General features: G+C 41.6%; 1 long non-coding RNA gene across 1 annotated transcript; it reads right to left on the bottom strand.

The window, feature by feature from the left end:
- Positions 1–1,874: 1,874 nt before the first annotated feature.
- Positions 1,875–13,149, bottom strand: LOC122461714. Its single transcript, XR_006283826.1, has 3 exons — positions 12,859–13,149; positions 12,615–12,749; positions 1,875–3,588 (listed from the first exon to the last, which is right to left on the bottom strand). It is a non-coding gene; the product is annotated as an uncharacterized LOC122461714 (long non-coding RNA).
- Positions 13,150–21,861: the final 8,712 nt, after the last annotated feature.

Raw genomic sequence — 21,861 nt, 5'->3', positions numbered from 1 at the left:
TTAAAAAAGGAAATATGTTGTCTAGAGATTTATTCCCCCCTCACTGACAGACTAGCAGGTGATTTGTAGAACCAGGAATGAACATATGTAAGAGGTTACATAATTGTAGTCAAGTACAATTGGGTACCAGTATGTGTGTGTGTGTTGAACATGGATGGACTAAAAGGCCCATGAATGTTAAACTCTGAGCCCCACTGTGCCTGGCTTGGCAAGGCCAAGAAGGCACAAGGAACCTCTCCCACCACATACTCCATGCAAGGTCTGCATCCTAAATCCTAGTCCTTGCCCTCAGGGAGTGCTGTGCAACCACTTCAGAAGTCTAATCTTCACTTGCTGGCTATCTCTTGAATTAAAGGAAGGAGGACTTTGGCCTCAGTCCCCACCATCATAGTCAACAGCGCTGGCCCTGTACAGCAGAGAAGGGCTGATGACCTTTTCCAAAGGTGGCACACAGGCTACACTCTAAGGCATTACACCTTGGATGCACATAGTGCTCCCCAGAACTTCCCCAACAGCGACTCCTCTGTATTCATCATACTACCTCCACAGATCTCACTGTTGGAAGCCAAGGCAAGCTTAATCCAGCCATAACCAAAGCAAAATTGAGACAAATCCAGCTCCATCCTCCTTGAGTGCAGAAGCTTCCAGGGCAGTGGAACTGGTACACTACTGCAGTGCAGGAGTGGGGCTGGAAGCATGGAGCAGGAGGGGTTGGGGCATGGGTAGGTTAGCGGGATAGGCGAGGTTGGCTGACCTGCTCCCACCATATTTTCTCCATTCAGGGGATGATATAATGGCCTACAAAAAAAGTTACTTCATCTATTAGGCTGAGCTAGCACTAGCCTCCACGGTACAACTCCACAGCTACTTTAAGGATTTCAGGGAGGATTTCTCCCCAGTGGCTAGACCAGTGGCTTGCACTGAGTGCTGGGCAGAGGATTTGGCCCAGTACGTACAGAGTCCTGTTAATAACTATAATGACGTCAGTAAGATGCAAATGATCAATTAGCTATCAGTTGGTCAAGTGATTAATAAATCACTATTTTAAACAGGAAAAAGCTATTGTTTCATCTCCTTTATTATACAAATGAATTATTGATGGCCAGGTAACAGCTGAAGAGTTTTAAGAAGTAATTACAGTGCTAATGAACCAGGTGCAGCCGTTACTTTTGTCTCCCTTCTTTAGCGCTACTGTTATAATTTCCCAGCCTGCTGTCTCCTCTGTTAATGTCAAGCGAAAGACACTGTAAATCTAAGCTGACTAAAATTAGCCAATTTTTAAGTGTCAGTAAATGTTAATTTCCAATCATTTATTTAACATTTCTTTGAAAAAGAAAAAGTGGTGTGTGTTTCTAAAAGACATTTTAAGACCGTTTAAACTGGTTTCTTCACAGAAATGGAGTATGTCCTGCACCTTAACTACAGGAAGAGTCAAATGATCTGTATTCTACTTCCAGAATTCTCAGGACCTGATTTCAATGCTGGGTTCCCTCAGCTCCTGTTGACTTCAGTTAGAGTTATGGGTACTCAGAGCCTCTGGAAAACCAAGCCCTAGGGATAAGATCCACAAAGGCACTTAGGCACCTAAGTCCCATTTTTAGGCACCACTGCGATACACAGAACTCCCACTTGGCTATTGTCTAACCCTGTACGCACCTAAACTCATTTAGCGCTTACATTTTTGTAGTAAAAGTTCACTAGGCACCTATATACCTGCCTCTGCGCACGTGCACTATTGCCTCCCTCTGGTATAGTGTACTAAAATTGCCATCGTGACACTTATTATGAATGTTTACAGTCTTATTACTTACTACTTCAAAGGAGTCAATTCTTTGCATTTAAACAACAAACAAAAGGATGACACACACTCACTCCTAAAGATCTATTTTGGCAATTAAATGTTTCTATTAAAGGAAACTACAGATTTGTGATGATGTACATACAGTCAGTTGCTGGGAATGTTGACAAGTGAGAATCTTTATGACTCAGTCAAAACAATATCTCAGCTTCCCATAAAATAATCACCACATGAATAATATCTGAAAATCTGTAGGACCACTTTCAGTGAAATAATGGAGCATTTGGGTTGTACTCTGTCAATACAAAAATAAATACTGAATTGGAAATGTGTCACACAGGACAGCTGCACAGCTCAGCTCTCCTTTGCATCCTTAGAGTGAGTTACATATTGGGTTCAATTCTCTGATTCAGTGCCAGCCCTGTCCCAGTATTAATTAGAGAAGCTAAGGCTGGTTGAGAATCAGTGTAATGGAGTGCTGCCGCATGTGTCTCCCGCACCATGCTCCCTACACCAGGGTTGGGGGTGGCGAGCCTGCTGGCTGAGCAGGCTCCACCAGCATTATTGTAGAAGGGAGCTTGCCTCTGAAAGGGAAAGTCTTCACTGGCCATATCTGGCCACTTTGCATTGTCTGAGCAGTGAAAAAGACAGATTTGGGCCATTACATTATGTGACAGAGACTATGAGGATGGGTCAGTGAATGGGAGAATGACACTTTCACCTGTAGGTTACCAGTCCAAATCCAGCCCCATTCAAAAATGAATTAAAGTTATTCTCATTGGTGGAAGATATGAGATGAACAGAGCTGTATAAACTTTTCATTTAAAATCATGCCCATCTTGCCTGCTTTTGTTACAAATCGGAGCCCAGTTTGCTAAAAATTGCATGAACATAGGCCTAGGTTATGATTTTGTTTGAAGCTTAGTTTGCATGGGTTTTCACATGAAACTGGGCCTGTTTAGTTTTCATTCGGGGGGGTTGATTAAACCTGAAAGTCAAGGTGAAACTCCAAGGGTGTGAGCCCATTGAACAGAGACCAAAACTGAAAGCTTCGTATGAACCATGCTTCTCAGTCCTTAAAACTGCCAGCATGAGACACATGCCATTGAAATGTGTAAAAAGTGACCAAAATGTGGGCATGCATTTCATTTCATGTTGCACCATAATTTAAAGATTACATTAAAATTTGATTTATACAGTGAGAAAACAGCCTTAAAACAAGTAAGGCAGTTTTGCAATCTGTACCAAATTAATTGCATCAGGTTGTGGGGAACAACTGTTTACAGATTGCAGACCTGGTTGACTTGATTCAAGGTGAGAAAGCAGCCTTAACACACATTTCAGACAAAAAATACTGCTTATGGTGTGATGCACAAAGAAATACATTTGTTTCACTTTGGGGTCATTTGGGAGGCCCTGCTAGGGGAGAGGTTCCTGCTCTGCAGGTGTCTCATGGGGCACCAGAGGAAAAAGTCTGGAGGGGGAAAGTAAGGACCTGCTGTAACTGTCTCCAAAGTCAATTAGTACAGCCAACCCCTTCAACCCAGTGACATGCAGTTAATTCCAGCTGCCTCGTCCCACATTATTGCTGACTGTCCTTCTCCCACCCCCCAAAATTAAAACAGCCCCAACCCTTACTTTAGGGCTGGTGCAAATGTTGCACTGCATACTGTAGCCTGTGAGCCTTCAATCTGCTGCTCCTTTCCAGGGAGATGGTGGAGAAGCTGGTCCTGCTGCTGCTGCAGTTTTTCTAGGCTCCTTGCTCAGTTCTCCTCCTGAGACACAGAAGCCTGGACGGGAGGAAATAGAAAGAGCCCTCCATCTCAGAGCCAGATCTTCTCATTCCTCCCTGCCCTCTCATGAATAGGGAGTCAGTCTAGCTGCTTCACCCTTTCTCCTACCTAAAATCTAATATCAGTTCCTGGGCAACTCTCTTATCTGGTGGAGGGAGCGGGAAGATAGAGACAGGAACGCTAGGAGAGCTGCAGCAACAGGAACATTTCCCCCCCTCTCTCCAGCCAGCCAGCATCCGTTCCTGGGGAACACAGGAGAGAATGCTGTGCATCAGAGAAAAACAGCAATGTAAGATGCCCTACAGTTGAGAGCTCTGGGCAGGAATCTCTGCAAATCACAGATGAGTTTTGCTCAGCTCTAGACATGAACTGGTGGTTTCAACCTCTCAAAATTACCATCACAGTTGTCATTTGTTGACACTTTTGTTGTTTGGAGTTAAAAAAAAAATAAAACCACCTGACAGTAGTGCAGGGAAGCCTGCTGTACTGTTATTAATGCTCTGCCAGCTCTGTGACTCAAGAGGATGTGCATCATCAGGACTGTCAATCCAATACCTTTCACAAGTTAATTCACTTAGCATTTAAAATATGGAAAACATGTTATCTCAAAACTGATCAAAGTACTTCAGAATTTGTCAGGGTGGTTCCTTCAGTAAAAGATTGTCTTTTGCTCTGTATGTCACTCTTGACTATTCTTTTCAGTTGTGATTGCTACAGTAGTTCATACAACACAGTAAATTGTCACAAGATGCATGAAATGTTTTTAAATACATGGATACCCCTGAAGAGACAACCTACTGTATATGCTTTGCTGTTTTTCTGGGCCATTTCTCTATTAGAGACACTATATAATCTGGTCCAAGATTTTCCAATTTGTAAATGTGGAAACCACTACTGTTTCTGTCTACTCAGAATGACTCATGAGTTGCTGATGTCATGCATAGGAGAGGGAAATGGGCTCTGAAGTCAGTGTGAGCATCACAGTTGCATACCTGTCAAGTCATATTGATCTTCCATTTGATTACAAATGGAGTCACCCAGGGTCAAGTTTTACCCTAACTTACATCTGATGGAACTCAGTGACTCTAGTAGGGCTACACTGGATATGACTCAGAGCAGAGTCTGTCCCCCAGCTACTAGCACATATGCTGCTCATATGGAGAACTTTGTAAAGGACTGTCTTAATTCTTTTCTTCTCCTTACAAAACGGTAGTTGGCACGTGGATTATTCAGATGGGAAAAGCTGAAGTTTTTATCTTAGGTACTTGTTCCAAATAAACACTAAGAGTCAACAATCAGTCAGTCCTTCACATATCTTTTTCTTTACTCTTCCTACTTTCTTCTTATACCCTTCCTTTTCTTTGACTGTTACTTCTCCCTACCAATATCAATTTATCTCATTCCCTTTCCTTCTGAAGGAGAGAGGAAGGAGGAGAATTGACAGGAGTCAAGCAATCTACAGGGTGAAAAGCACTATGGATAGGTGTAGTCATCCATAGTGTTCCAAAGGTTATATTCCTTGCAGTGTTTTTATAGTGTTCCTGAATTAGAATCTTGTTACACACATTAGAACTTTGATCATTAAAGGGAGGGGCATGAGGTGTCTCTCACATGACTTAATTGTAGCCACCAATCTGCTCTCCACAGCCTTTTAGAACAGTTTTTAAATGTATCTTTCTCCCTCTGTCATTTAATTCTGATATCCAGTGAACGTATGTTACCGTCTGGCACTCAAGAAAGCACAATTGCTTTGTACGCACAATTGCTATTGGTTCATGCATTAAACCACCACAATGTTGACTTTGAACAATAGCAGGAAAGGAACAATTGGCATGGTGGTGGTGAAAATGGTGCCATGTACTGTGAAAATATTTTGGAGACCTTTAAAGAGGGGCTTATATCACCAATCAAACATTGTTCAAGTAGAACAGAGAAAATTTGAGAGGATTCAAGTGGGACTACTCATATTGCAGTAACAGAAGATTCTAGAGATACTATCCTATTAAGACAAATATGGATACATATTAAAGAAAGCCCATCAGCAATGGATATATTTTGGTTATTCTACTTCTGACAGAATGTTCCACGGGTAGTTGTGAAGTTACACAGATTGGCAGCTTTAAAAATCCCACCCCAGAGCATTTGAAAATCCCACACAGCACAGTTTACAGTTTAGGTGTCCTGACACTTATTTTAAAAATCCAGTTTTCAGTTGCTTATAACTTTAGCAAACCTATACTCTTTGGGATGAAGTTTCCTATGCTGGGAGTCTGCCTCAGGCCAAATTCTTTTAAAAAGTTTCAGCTAAAATGATTTAGTTGTTTCCAACAGGGAGATTAGAGAAAAACACGTTTCGCCCAATAAACCTTACTGTTTCACTGAGAAGCTTTAGTGCCTCAAACCTCTGGAGCAGGGACTTGAAATTTGGCAGAGGGGTTACCCTCATGTCATGGACATGACTTGTCGTTCCTGTGAAAATTCATCTGAACTTGCTCAAGTTAAAAAAAATCTGAAAAATCTCAATTCACACATACTTAGTACTTTTCAAAGAACTGAGCTGCCAAATTCTAATGAGTTTCCATATACATTGAGCATGCTATAGCCCTCCACCGCATCCAGGCTACAAATGCACCACTACCACCCGCAGACCAATGGAGCATGCCCCCTCCTAAGGATGGGGGTGAGCAGGACATTCTCTACAATTGTTCCTCTGGACTGCCAGGGTGCCACTGTGGTATTGGGCACTGGAACTGAGAGCAGGGAGACTTTCTTGTACTCTCAGTGCTCCCCCTGCTGGTGCCCAGACACGGTGGAAGCAGCTGGATTTGAATGTCAATGGGTGAAGAATGGGAGTAAAGGGGGCGGATAAGAACCAGGGTAAAGAGGGTTACGAGTGGGGGCTGAGAGGTGAGGACAGGTACAGGAGAAAATAGAAACATGGGGAAGTACAGAGTGGAGGGGAAGGCAGGAGTCATAGGGCAGAAGGATAGGAGCAGGGGGACAGGGTCAGGAGTTGCGTGAGTGATGTGGACAGGCAGGAGCTGAGGAGGGGATGGTGACAGGGGAGTTGGGAATAGATGCAGGGGACAGAGAGAGATTGGGGAAAACATGGCCAGAAGGGTCTGTAGCCACAACAGCACACTCCCCTCCCAAACCTGGAGCTAAACTAATTATTTATGAGACGCAACATTCCTTTGCTGTCTAGCAAATAGATGTGACTACCAGTGCTGTGTTTCCATACCCCTCTAGAGACAGCTCCACATAGAAGACAACAGCCTTCTTCTGCTACCAGCTACCGTTAGCCTAAGTAGTACAGGACAAGGCTGTGAACATGAAGAACCCAACCCTGTTGATTACCCATGTGGGGGGTCAATATGGGTTCACAATGCAAAATTTAAAGATTAATTTTTGATAGGAAATTACATTTTAAAAAAAACTATGTTAAAAGAACACTGAGATTGCAAAGTCCAGGCACTCAAAAGTTTGGCAATGCCAGAATTAAAGCTGCCTGTACAATGTTAATTCAGCCTCCTTGAGCGTTTGCATTAGGATACAGTCTTTAGTTACATGCACTTATAGAAGCAGGCCAAATTAAGGTTCCATATGCAGCCTTAATACTGGTATTTACAAACTTCTGAGTGTGTGATTTTGTGACCTTAAAGTTCTTTGAACATGAGGTTTGAGGTTTTGGTTGGGGTGAGACACATACAGACATAACAGAATCTGTTCATAAAATCCAGACAAGCCTCTGATGAACATGACAGATGATACAATGAACCCCTGAGTTTCTCACTCTGCCTATTTGAGACTGCCAAACATTCAAAGCTAATAAGGTATCCAAGTTCTGTACTCTGAAATATTTCTACCTTTTGACAAAAATAGCCTCATCTACTCTCATAAGAAAGGAGAGAACAGTGCAGTGCTCTGTCAGTGTTTACACCAAGTGGTATGCACATGCCACCAAACATCAAGTGATAAACTGCATTAGGTGTTACTCGTTACTTAATTTTCTTTAAAAAAAAATTGGTAAGACCATATTTTGAAGTTTTAGGAAAATGATTGCCTTGCTTCTGTAAGAAGCTATGTCTTCTTACTCAAAACCAGAGCAAGTAGCATTGATTGTTAGAGCCACAAGATCAAGTACTTTGTCAATTATACGGAAATAAGGAGAAAATTCAAAATGGGGCTATTTTGGCTTAGTGGGGATTGTGTGATCTTTTACTGAGTTCTCATCTGCACAAAATTAGTCAGAATATTGGGTTTTACTTTGAGTTTCAGATTCAAACAAACCCCCAAACACAAAGTGAAACTCAGCTGAAACACTAACATTCATCTAGTTTTAATGTGAAATTTATATCACCACAAGGTTCGCACGAATGTTCAAGAAACTTAGCAAACCTTTCAACTAATCTGGACTGAGTTTTGAATTTTTACCTAAATCAGACATTGAGAGTTTCATGTAGTTGGGTTTCATAACAAAAATGTTGCACAACTCTAGCTGGAAGCAACTATGGAATATCAATAATTGCTTGCAGATAACCAACATGCTGAAAGTTGTTTGCAGACTTTTTTCAGCAAATAATATCAAGAATATCGTAAACTGCTTGTGGAGAAGCAGCAAGGAGAAAAAGAAACTAAGCTGGTCAAATCAATTTATATGTATTATTTGCTCAGGTCTGATCATATCCTACCTGACCAAATAAATATTTACATATTTCTAACACTAAACATGAGAACAGTTATTGAAACACCCTGTGCCAGGAACAAATTCAAATTAATCTTGAAGACCTTGCTAAGTGCTAGATTGCTCACTGTTTGCAAGGAACCGTGCTAGCAGTGCAGATACAAAGATGCACTGCAGAGACAATGGCCAGAGCCATTCTGCCTGTGGGATGCTGTGGCTGGCACAATGTTTCTGAGGATACTGGAGGCAGTGATGCTGGAAGTGACTCTTATATCTTCTTTTGGAGATGCAGTATGCACTGTTCCTCATCTCTGCCTCAGTCAGCTCAGACCCTGGCAACACCCCAATTTAATCTACCCTTTCAGGGCAGTAACACATCTGGCCTCAATCACAATTGCTATACCTTGATCCCAGGGCAACAAGATTAATGGGTAAGATCATCATGTGGCATCTTCACATACCCATGCTGGGGAACCAAAATCTGGCCCAAAATCATTCGATTTAGAGGAAGATTTGGAAACTGTCAGTGATGATGAAGATTTAACCCGACTTTAACTGCGGTTTTGCAACTACTTGATTTTATGAATACTCATATTGTACTGGATGTTGCATGAAGGAGATATAAGTGTCACGTTTGAGTGTGCCTCCAATAAAGGATTTAGAGTACAGGACCTTGCCAATTACTTCACATACTCTGGAGCCTGTCACGCTGAAGTTCAGCTATAAAGACTTGTTTTCTTCTTCTCCTTGTCCTGCAAGGGTTGGTTTGTACTATGAGTATGGACTGAACTTAGATTATATTTCACAAGTTTTCTTAACAATTCTTGTTCTAGTCCTGCAGTCAAACATACAGCCTTGCAGAAGAATTACAGGTTATATTTGTATATTTTATTTAAGCAGAACACTTTACAATCTGCTGCAAGATGGAATCTCACATACAATACTCTATCCAGGAGATCAGCCACAGGTTCCCTAACAGATCTCCCTTATCAGTGTTGCTTTCTTGTCCTGGCCTCATTCCACGTAGCCTCCAATCTTCCTTCTGTTTACTGGTCCAATTCTTTGAATTCATTCTCCTGTTGCAGCTCTCTCATTACAGAGCAGGATGAGATCCATGTATGGGGCAGATTATCCGACAGACTTCTGACACCTTCCTCTGAAGCATGTGGTGCTGAACACTCTCTGAGACAGAATACTTGAATAGTTGGACCTCACATCTGATCCATTATGGGAATTCTTATGTTCCTATGTCCTCTAGGGGCATCCATTTATTGTGCATCTAGAAAGTCTACTAGAAGACCAGAGACCCTGAAAGAGAGTTGCCAGAGCATAGGAGGGTGTTGAAGACAGGAATCTGCAAGGGACTGTGGGTATGCAGACACGGGAAGGAAGCTGCTCGAGGCTTTGCACTCATATCTGTCAATGCTAAAAAAGCCCTCAAAAGCATCACTATTTCTTCCAGTTACTGTAGGGCCAAATTGTTAACCCTTTACTCCAGCAAAGCTTCCATTGACTTCATCTGAGTAAGGAATGCAGGATATTGCCCATAATAAGTAAATAAGGCATACTCTACATACAGTTTTTGTACCAGAATATTTTTCAGTTGAGGGTGTGATTGTATACTGATCTAGTTATACCAGTACAACCCCTGATATGGATGCTGTATATTGGTATAAAGGTACATTATACCCATGTAGCTTATTGTCCTTCCCTTATAAGAATAAGCTATACCAGTATAAGGCACCTTTATATTGCTTCAACTTTGTCCACACTAGGGAAGTTGTATTGTGCTCACTGTGACATTACACCCCATATTCTTCATAGAAACATTGTTATGACATATGGCAATACTAAGATATGTTTCATGCAAGATGGGTCATGTGAGGTATCACTGAAAAGGTTATGATCTATTGAATGTGTTTATCCAAGTTGTATGCATGTATCATTTCTGTTTCTGAGGTTAGGAATATTAACTTTGTAACAATTACAACTGTGTGTATTTGGGGGAACGCCCACTAGACAGTAGGCAATCAGCTTGAATGAGCCATTTAACAAGGACAATAGAACTTTGAAGATACTAATCTTCCACCATCCTGAAGAGCTTCCTGGGATGTTGCTTTGACACTGCAGGGCCATCTGATGATGTCACCTGGCACAGAATACCACCTTGGACACTGCTAGTATTTTTCCACTGGAAACAAAGGGTTCCTGCCTTATGTAAATTCTATTTAAGGATGGGGAGTGAGGCAATCAGGACGCTTCTCCATTGCCTCCTTGTCCAAGAAGGAAGATTGCTAAAAACACCTGAAAGGAAAGGCAGGTGCTGAGTCCAGGCTGAGACAGAAGTCCAGTCTATAAAGAGAAATAACTGGCTCTCTAAACTACAGAAACTCTACAACCTTCCTAAAACAACATTTAGGGTAAGAAATTACATTTTGTAACCTGTTTCTTGAGTGTATTAAGCTTAATTTGCGTGTTTTGTTTTATTTGCTTAGGAATCAGCTTTGTTCTGTTTGCTATTTCTTATAATCATTTAAAATTTACCTTTTGTAGTTAATAAACTTATGTCTTTTTTTGTGTAATTCATATCGGGGGGGGGGGGGGAAGCTCTCCACATTGAGGAAGGGGGGCAAATTTTTATGAGCTTGCGCTGTGCAGATCTTTCTGTACAATATTATTTTGGGTTTACAGTCCAAAGGAGGTATGCACGTGAGTTCTGGGTACATTTCCGAGCTGAATCCTACCTCACAAAGATGATTTCAGTCTGTGTCTGCAGCTGGACATGTGCTAGAGAAGACTTGAGCGCCTGGCCCAGCAAGGACAGGGTGAGGAAGCCCAGGCTGGTAGAATGGGCAGGCTCAGTGAAACCCCAGCACATCAGGTGGCATCCCGCATGTGGGGGTTCAACCCATCACACTAACTATCCCGTATAATTAAAGCAGTACAACTTTTGTGTTTAGACAAGCTCTAAGTAAAACTTTTATTTTTATTTCAGTGTGTGGTTAAGAGAAGGTTGGACATAACACTAGAACCAAGGGCACGGATTAGACTATCTAATTGATCTCAGTGTGGACAGTGAATAGGACAAAGGATTAGGAATTGGGAACCATTAGGTTGTTGTGTGACTGTAGTCAAAGCAAAGACTCTCGGTGCTCAATTTCCCCCTCTAAAATGGGCAGAGTGATACTCACCCACCTCTGTAATGTGCTTTGAGGACTATCGACGAAAAGTACGACAGAAGTGCTGAGTATTATTATTACTATTTACCAGTTCTAATTTGTACATTGATATGACAAAAATGTGATTTGACCAACAAATGCCATTGTATATAAAGATCACTCATACAGATCAATATTCTTTTAAACATTTTACTTGTATAAAATATTCTGTGTCTGTGTTTAACTTTGTGCACACTTTAGTCAAATCATGGTTACAGGAGCACTTAGTCACTTTGAATACAGTGTCATTGCAGAGTATATAAATTGTTTTACAGTAAACACATCACAGCCATTTCATATTTAACTCGTATTATCTTGGAGGAATGAAATCATACTGACAGTCTAGTTATACTTATTCAATAGGGACCCAATCCTAAACAGAAAAGCTTTGTCTACTTGAAATCCTGCTGCAGCTTGTTGGAGCTCAGGACAAGAATCTTCAGACCCTACATGTGATGCTCATCTAGAATACTCAAGTACTTGGCTGGCAGACAGATCTTGCTGGATATTGGGGGCCAGGCAGTGCTTAATTTGTTGCAGGGCTTGCCCGGGCTGAGCCCTGGCTCTAGGCTTAGCACTTCACAGCCCCAGTACCTCTGGGCTTGCTGTGTCAGTTACAAAAGTTTTTTTTTTTTTTTAAATGCTTGAGCCCAGGCATCTCTTTCATTATAAATTAAGCATTGGGGCCAGGGTACTAGAAACACCTGCTGCTTCTTACTGTGTGTAGTTTGCGCTGTGCAGATTTGCACTATACTTGGAACCATGGCTTGCTTTCCCATGTGCAGGCAACATACCCATTTTTCATCCCCCTCATGTTTCCTTGTACACTCCTGTGACATAAAAGTCATTTATTTAGCACACAGGGGGCTGGGGAATTCTACTTCACAGATTCCCTACAGATGGGAGGTTCCCCCACCACCATTACCCAAAGAATTGTTTATTTTCAATTGCATTTTGACCTGGGCTGACTGCAAAAAGCAGTTAAGGATTTAGCCTGAGGTGAGTAAATCTCAGTTACTTAGCATACATACTAGGCTTCATGCTGACTATAATTTTGGATGTTAATACAGTTCCTTCAGCTGAAAAAGGCGATTAATTCAAAAAGCAGGGATTGTCATTACCTGCTCTGCCAGTTGTTCAGTAGTTTTCTTAAGAAACTCTTCAACCCCCTTGTAAACAGGGTCACTCCCTCCCCAGCATCCACTCATGGTCCAGGGTGGCTCAGTTTCCCCTTCTCTCAGAGCATCGTAATAAGACTATAGAGAGTTCAAAAGTATAAGACAAAGTTCCCTTTCCTGGGGTTTACTTTAAGTCCAAAGGAAAGTCTCTTTTGCCCAGTCCCCGGCAAGGCCTAGTTCCTCCTACCTGGTTCTCTGCTATCTTCTCTTCCTCACAAAGGAGCCCCACAATCTCCTCAAGGCTGTTTTAATCCCAGTCAGCTGCAGCCCTCACTTAGCTGATTGTCTTCCTCTTTGTTTTATTCCTCTCCAAACTGAAAGAGGCCAGCAGGCACCCACCCCCTTCCCTTCAGGCACCTTCTCAGTATCAGTCTGCACCCTTCTCTCTCAAAGCCCATTCCTTTTCTATGCTTGGCCTGATTTGGCCACCTGACCCTCCTCATTCTCCCTACTTGGGGAGGAAAGTTGGTTATGTGACAGGTGGGGCTGAGCCCATCTCCCCTTAAATGGGCCAGCCACCATTTGACAACCCACTATGAGGCTCTGATACTTTTTGGCCAATAGGATGAATGCAGAATTAGAGTTTTGTGGCCAAATTTTGCCCTCATTTACACCCAGCCAACTTGATTGACTTCACTGGGTTTTTACAAATTTTCATGTGTATAATTAAGAGGAGGATTTGGCCCTCGGAATATGCACACATATATATGCTAATACATACTGTGTACTGACTGTGTGTCAGTGAACTTCCAGATTTATTGTTTCTCAAGGTAAACACTGACTTCAGTTACACCTTGGTCAATATTTACGCCTCAGATCAATAAATATTGATGCTCTCTTCCACAGAAGTCAATATCTGCTTAAAATATACGTGGCAAAGGAAATCAGTAAAAGCAAATCAAAATCATTAATAAACATTGCATCATAAGTGAGGTCTGTCCCGCCCAAAATAAGGGATATTTCTCACAGGCACAGATAATAAAGTAACAGAATTGTTTCCCCCTAATATTTTATTATTATTTTAAAGATGACATTAGTATATTTGATTGAATTGGAGCTTCTTAATGTGGCAAAAGTTAGAGGCATTCACTTAACTACTGTACAAACGCTGGGCCAGATCCTCCAGTTTGGCTGAGCTATAATCAGTACATGATTAGAGGGCAGAAGAATCCAATCCTGTGGCCATCCTAGTTCCAATCCACTTCCTAGCATGTTAGAAGCCTTCAGGCTTCTCTGTTTTACAGCATCTGCCAATAGCCCCCCAGATGCAGCTACAACAGCTAGGGACCAGGTGGATGCGGGAATATCCCAACATGACTCATACTTCCTCAGGTATGTCTCGTGTGCCAGGAGCCAAGAGAAGGCAAGACAACTCTATGTTGCCCAAGGACTCTCCTATGCAAGGGGAATCATCCAGTGGCTGGTTAATCTGAGTTTATAGCTGCTTGGCATTGCTGTAGCAGCACAAAAACAACTGGAGCATACTAACAGGTTTCAGAGTAACAGCCATGTTAGTCTGTATTCGCAAAAAGAAAAGGAGTACTTGTGGCACCTTAGAGACTAACCAATTTATTTGAGCATAAGCTTTCGTGAGCTACAGCTCACTTCATCGGATGCATACTGTGGAAAGTGTAGATGATCTTTTTATACACACAAGCATGAAAAAATACCTCCTCCCACCCCACTCTCCTGCTGGTAATAGCTTATCTAAAGTGATCACTCTCCTTACAATGTGTATGATAATCAAGGTGGGCCATTTCCAGCACAAATCCAGGGTTTAACAAGAACATCTGGGGGGGGGGGGGGGGCGGTAGGAAAAAACAAGGGGAAATAGGTTACCTTGCATAATGACTTAGCCACTCCCAGTCTCTATTCAAGCCTAAGCTAATTGTATCCAATTTGCAAATGAATTCCAATTCAACAGTTTCTCGCTGGAGTCTGGATTTGAAGTTTTTTTGTTGTAATATAGCAACTTTCATATCTGTAAGCGTGTGACCAGAGAGATTGAAGTGTTCTCCGACTAGTTTATGAATGTTATAATTCTTGATATCTGATTTGTGTCCATTTATTCTTTTACGTAGAGACTGACCAGTTTGACCAATATACATGGCAGAGGGGCATTGCTGGCACATGATGGCATATATTACATTGGTGGATGTGCAGGTGAACGAGCCTCTGGTTAGTCTCTAAGGTGCCACAAGTACTTCTTTTCTTTTTGGAGCATACTAGTAAACCTAGCCCAGAGTCTGCAACAAGCTGTTTACTCTTTAACAAACATTTATGCTTCCTGTCAGTGGTTTTGTGTGGTCCAGAAATATTGTGTGAAGCAAACAAGGACAACCAACAGAAAGCTCTACATCCCCTCTATGCCACATAGCTATGCTCTAAGAGAGCTCCATCCATGATAACTTTGGAGGGAATATTGGAAAGGTGTGGTATTGTATTTAGGTTTAGGAGTGACCAACAGAAACCTAACTCTGTAGCTCCAATATCTATGCAGGGAGATAGCAGTGACATCAGAGTGACTCCACAGTCAAGCCACAGCATGCTGGGCAGGATTTCACCTATTTCCCCAGCTGTTACAGGACCTCCTTTGCACAAAACCAAATTCCTTGAGCTTTGCATAAGGAAGACGATTTACCCCTAATAACCCAAAACAACCAGAGCAAAACATTTATGTCTATGCAGTCCCATTTCCTGCCATGTGGCTGCACAGTTCTAAATCAGACCAAAATTTGACTGTGAATGTTTTAGTAAAAAAATTTATGGAAATCTCTCAGATTTCTTGAGTGTTATTGTTTTTCTCTGGAATTAATATTTTGAAATTAAGAGGAGATTAGAGGTCCAAGCATTTCTATACTTGGTCTCAGATAGAACAGCTCTCCAATTGTCCCATCACAGGTGGATAATAGTTTGCACTGAACTCAAATTCAGCTGCTGAGGACGTATTCTATTTACATATGCAGTCAAATTAGTTTAAATTGCTCCAGATTTCAGCATTGTTAATGTTTGAAGAGGTAAGCAATAGCACTTTGCTGATCATAATACTGTACTATTTAAATCAAAACATGACGCAGGATTTTCTTCTTTCATGTAACCAATTAAGTTTATATGCTGTGTTGTGCACATTGCACTGGACTATGTGTTTCCAATACTGTCTAATGTTGCTATGGGCTGTATTTAGAAGGATAATCAGATTTATGACCCCAGATTCTTTCCTGTTTCTCAAGACATCCCAGAGCAAATGAAGCAGAACTGAACTCACTGATTTGCATTATCAGCTTCTTCCCCACTTTACTAAAGTCTACATAGTCATGATACCCAGCTCATTCTCAACAGTATACAGCCTGACAACAAGGGGTATTGTTAAAGTTAAGTTTAAAAATTGTAATTATGTGTGCCTCTGTGAAATCCAAGAGATGGAACAGAGAGAGAAATGTCCCGGAGCCAATCCTCCATCTTGGGCTCCTCACTTGAATCACAGTACAGGGAACCATATCTTCTGTTACATCATTCATCCCGTTTCTGAATAAGATTTCGCTTCTCATTACTGTCAGGGGATTCCCCTACTCTCTTTCAAACAGCACTGTCAATTCTGTTCAAACTGGACTAGACTAAAGACAGCACATCTTTGAATAGACATCTATTGTATTAATGTTTTTCATACAGAACCTACCAATTTAAATTCCCTTTAAAATTAAACCTTACACATATGCCTCTTTAAACTGCCTTATAGTGTGTTGCCTATCACATCTGCAAAACCTGCTCTGTATAGGGCTTGGAATGTGTCCCCCCACCCCTTACAATTTAGAAGCTAATTTCAAACTAAAATTACAATAGCAAATTGCTTATACACACACTTTTCTGAGCAAAAGTTGAAAATACTGTTTTTTAAATCTGAGAGTTTCAAACTTTTCCCCTTCAGCATAGTGACAAAACTCTAGCTACTTACAATGGAAAGCTTGAGCCTCTGGGCAGGAAAAGACTTGAGACAAAGAGTTTAATTGTTATCATAAGAACATATGAATGGCCATATTGGTCAGACCAATGGTCCATCTAGCCCCATATCCTGACTTCTGAGAGTGGCCAATGCCAGACGCTTCAGAGAGAATGAACAGAACAGGGCAATTATCCATCCCCTGTCATCCAATTGCTGCAGGTAGCAGTCAGAAGCTTAGGGACACCTGAGTAAGGGGTTGTGTCCCCGACCATCTTGGCTAATAGCCAGTGATAGACCTATCCTCCATGACTTTATCCAATTCTTTTTTTGAAATCCAGTTATAGTTTTGGCCTTCACAACATGCCCTGGCAATGAGTGCCACATGTTGACTGTGCATTGTATGAAGTACTTCCTTTTGTTTGTTTTAAACCGTATGCCTATTCATTTCATTGGGTGACCCCTGGTTCTTGTGTTATGTGAAGGGGTAACTAACCCTTCCTATCACAGGGTGAGACTTACCCCTGCAGCACCTCCTGCTGGTTTCTCAGGGAATTAGTTCTTCCAGCCTCCAGAGCACCCTCTGCAGGCCAGTGTCTTGCTGCTGCTGGCCCCCATGTCCCTCCAAGACCTCAGTATCCCTTTTACCAAGGGTGCTGCCCCCTGGCAAGACCCCCACAGTCTCTGGGTCTCCCCTTCCCAGGGAACCCCCACCCACTATCCCCACCTCACCTCAGTCTTTGGCTACTGCCACTCACTGCTGAGCCCCCGCACATTGGGGCGGGCTGCAGCATATAAGCCAATCATCACAGGCAATGGGGGGTTTGGACCTGCTGCCTCTGCCTACCTGTGGGCTGCCCTGTTTCAACCCCAGTATCCTATCTTAGGCCATCTGCCAGGCCTGCAGCCTAGGGCTTTTCCAGTCTGGAAGCTCCTCTGGCCTTCCCCAGTCCTACTTCACCTCAGGTACCCTAGCATGTACCCCAGCAGCCAGGCCCATCTCCCTCTACAGCTAGAGAAGACTATCTGCTCCTGGCCCACTGCCCTCTCATAAGAGCCAGCTGAGCCCTGATTGAGAGTGTGGCCACAGCTGAGCCTGCTTCCCCAATCAGCCTGGGAACTGCTTGCTCCCAGCCACCGCCCGCTCCTGGGCTGTTTACACTGTTACACTTCCTTATTCACTTTCTCTACTCCATTCATGATTGTATAGACTTCTATCATATCCCCCTTCATCAGCTCTTTCCAAGCTGAATAGTCCCAGTCTTTTTAATCTCTCATCATGCCACTCTCGTTCTTGCTATTGCTCTAAGCAGCAGTAGCGGAAAAACCAACCTGAATTTTAAAAGCACATACATTTAAAATGAACTGAAAGATAGCCCTAACCCTTCCCCCTTTCTACCTGAGGTGCATACAAAAAACAAACAAACAAACAAACATAAAAGGGAATGTGCAAAACTCATCCTTTTCTCTTCATCCTGAAAAGCAAAACTTTACAGAAGTCCAATCAGGTAATAGGAGTTGTAGAAACTCTAAACCTAGGGGAGAGCACTTCTTCCACTCTCATTAAGAGAGACGTGCACATTAAATGGTCCCCTGCTACTCACTCTGACTGAGTGAGAGCCGATTATCACACAGTGCCTCATATATATACATACCCAGATATTGAGCAGGAAAGGAAAGTGAAAATTGTCCTTTGGAATTTGAGTTTAGGGCTCTCAGAAATAGAGGGTCTGCTATAGCAACAGGGAAAGCATAGAATGGGACGACAGCACAGTGTGGAATCTGGTGACATCATTGTGGTGGTCTGGAAAGGACCAGCTCTTTGATTTGTGTTTGGAAGCATTTTGTGGAGCAGCAAAGTGAATGTCTAAAGTTGCAATCTGGAAGCTGCATTTGTTTTTTCTTGTATTAACTTAGCAGTCAGGTCATAGATTTATTTCCTCTTACAACAATTTTTTGAACAGAGAATACATCATATTACATAGAATCTTGCAGCTTCTGAAGTAAAATGTACTTCGGTGGTGGAATTTTTAAAAGGTAACAAGATAAACTAATTTCTTCCACTATAGTTATGCATAATATATAGAGAGAGGCCTGTTATATAACCAAGAGCTAAACACACTTGAGCACTATGGAAATTCAGATCAGGATCTGACCTTTACATTTTGGCCCTCTCTCTACAATACAAAATTCCCACATCTAAATCCTCAAAAAATATGGGAAAATTTGAAACTTGGACTGGGTCCAAAGTTTTGCAACTAGTGACGATGTTTAGCACAACATAAGTGTTTTTATGTCAACAAAGATATTACTCTACATTAAATTATCCTCAGTGCAGGTACATTATTATGGGCTTTGAGCTGTGTATTCATAAAAACAGTCTGAAGATATAATTTCAAGCTTCTGTGGGAAACTGGCTGAACATCCAAAATTTTATTCAGCAAGAAATCAACGATCCTTTGTCACTTTGCCAAATGATGACTAAGCTGAGGTTATAATAATTGATATAAACAACAAAGATTCAGAGCTAGATTCTTGCACTCTAAGTCAGAGTGAGTAGTAATTTACTCCATAAGTAGTCCCACTCAGTCAATGGAAATTAAGCACATGCTTAAAACTAAGCATGTGCTTAAATGTTTTGCTATTTTGGGATAGACTTAAGCATGTGCTTTCCTGAATCAGAGCCAGAGTGAAGGGAGAGGACAGAAACCCAGATTTTAAAGTGACATTTCTTTTACATAACTCCATTCTGCAGTGGTGTGCTAAACACTGTTGCAGTGGAGAACTCAAGCTTGGGGGCTTGTCTTTAGAATCCTCGTTTCCAAAACAAACATAAAGCAATTATGGGTGAAATCCTGGCTCCAATGAAGTGAATGGCAAAACGCCAGTGACTTCAGTAGAGCCAGGATTTCATCCTGTGAATATATTACCCCGTGATTTAATGCCCTCTCTCATGTTTGTATTGTTTCTAAAACATGTGGATAGCTGCTATTCCTTTGAATACCTCCCCTGACAGGTCTGTTCATGGTGACATCAAGGATGAGCTGTGGGGCTGTATATTTATCTCCTCTACAATGCTTAAGGAGGTAAAGGCACATTGCCAAGATATACAGCTCCGCCTGGCTGACATCATAATTAGACCTGTCAGTCATCCAGAGAAAGCCCAGCTCTGTATCTTTAGTGGAGTCCTCTCTTTGAGCCACCTGACATTTCTGGCACCTGCCTAATTATAGTTAAATAATAAATAAATACATAAGTGAATAATATTTAGTCTTTATTTAACACTTTCTTATTTTCAAAGTGCAGGAAAACCATTAACTAATTAATCTGACTGATTAATCACTTGATTGCTATGGGAGATAATTGGGTTATGCAGAGCTACAGGCTTCCTTCTGATGAGGCGGTTGGTTTGAGGGGGCATGTGGAATAACTGCTGTGCCAATGTTTTGTTTATTTAGGGCTACTTAACTTCCAGCCAGGCTTCAACAGGCCAGCTACTGCAGAGCCAATTTATTGGAAAACAGAGCTGTTAAAACCAAGAATTGCTTTAAATTTCAGTTTTAAGAGCATCTGAAAGCAATCAAACATCTCATTTTAATTTGTTTTCATGGGGACAACTGCAAAATATAAAGTAATGAAAGGTACTTATTGTTTATTTGCGACAGCTTAAAGATTTAAAGAAGGCCATTCCCAAGAAATATTTTAAATTCCTGGACAATTATGCAGTTTTACTGCAACAGCACTTATCACTGGATGAGCAAAACTGTTTTTGAAAGGGAAGGAGACATTGATTTTGTTTGTTAAGGGCCCTAAAAAGTAGCAGCTGATCTGGAGATTTTATGTTAAAAGTGTGCCAGATTTCATTGCAAAGGACTGTACAGCTCCTGAGATATAAGATGAAAATGATGAGTCTGTACTATGCCCAAGAGCCAGCCAAAGAGTGGATAAAGTGTCTACCAATGCGTAGTAGTCCAATATATTATTTAAGTAGTTATAATAAAATATGGTTTAATATATCGTTGAAACCTTTTCCCCAAGTATGTCCATTGGTATGAGTTACTGCAGCACTAAATCTGCCTTTTTTCAAAATCAATCACGATATAAGTCTTAGCCATTTTAGTTGCCTGTAGCTCAACAAGCAAACTAAGGAGATGCACAACAACAGAATTGAGACATTTAATATTACAATAACAGATACAGATGATTAAAAAAAATCACAAACACTGTAACCTCATTCAGTGTAGATTTTATTCCAGTCAATTTAAGTAATTGATCAAAGATAATAAAATGTAAAAGCTCACTGCTGGAAGTCTGATTTTTATAATCTGCCATTTGCAACTGAAACCAAACAAGTCACATTTTATATTACATCAAAAGGGGGCATATCCTGCATGTATAGAGGGGCCCTCTTACAGCAAAGCCAATGCGGGGCAAGATCCACTCGGACATAGGGTGCAAGATTTTGGGAGGCCATGCAGGAGATCACCTCTCTGAGAGGAAGGATTCTCTTATGGCCAAGTAACTGCCCAGGGACTTGGGATACCTGTGTTCAGCTCCTGACTCTGACACAGATTTCCTGTGTGAGTTTGGTCAAGACACTGGGTCTCTCTAGGCCTCAATCCCCCAACTGTAAAATTGGGGTAATGATATTGCCTTTCTCGGGCTCTCTCTCTATCTTGTCTATTTAGATTGTAAATTCTTTGGGACAGGGATTGTCTCTTGTGTGTACAATGACTAGCGTAATGGGCTAAAGGACCTATTGAGGTCCCTTCCAGTCCTACATGTCTATGATTCAGTGAAAAGTCCTTATAAAGGCCCTTTGCCCCCTGTGAGGAATTTCAGCAGCAGCAGCCAAGGAAAATAAACCTTTACATTTTAAAATTAAGTTTATAAGAGATACATTAGCTAAGGATAGATAGGGGCTTAAGAAAGTTTTGTGGTTATCAATGCAGCAAGATCTGTCAAATGAAAACTTGCCCAGTCTGAAGTTCCTTTCTCATCTCTCTACTGATCTTTTTTGGAAGCTGTGCTGGGTCCTGGTTTTAGCTAAAATGAGCAAGCACACCAAGCAGACTTGTCTTTGCTATTCCCAGCTTTCTCCAATCAACCCAGCACCCTTTCTGGATCAGAACAGCAGCTAAATAGTTACAAATCATTCCCCATTAAGAAATTTAATACCATGAACTGGCAAATATCCGTGTCCCGCTGAGGGTCACACAGCACTGTAACTCCTGCAGCCCTCCTTTACTCCCG

The sequence above is a fragment of the Chelonia mydas genome, chromosome 9 (genome assembly GCF_015237465.2).
Source record: "Chelonia mydas isolate rCheMyd1 chromosome 9, rCheMyd1.pri.v2, whole genome shotgun sequence".
NCBI lineage: Eukaryota > Metazoa > Chordata > Testudines > Cheloniidae > Chelonia > Chelonia mydas.
Note: the sequence above shows the minus strand (reverse complement) of the source record. Positions and strands in the feature narration are given on the sequence as shown.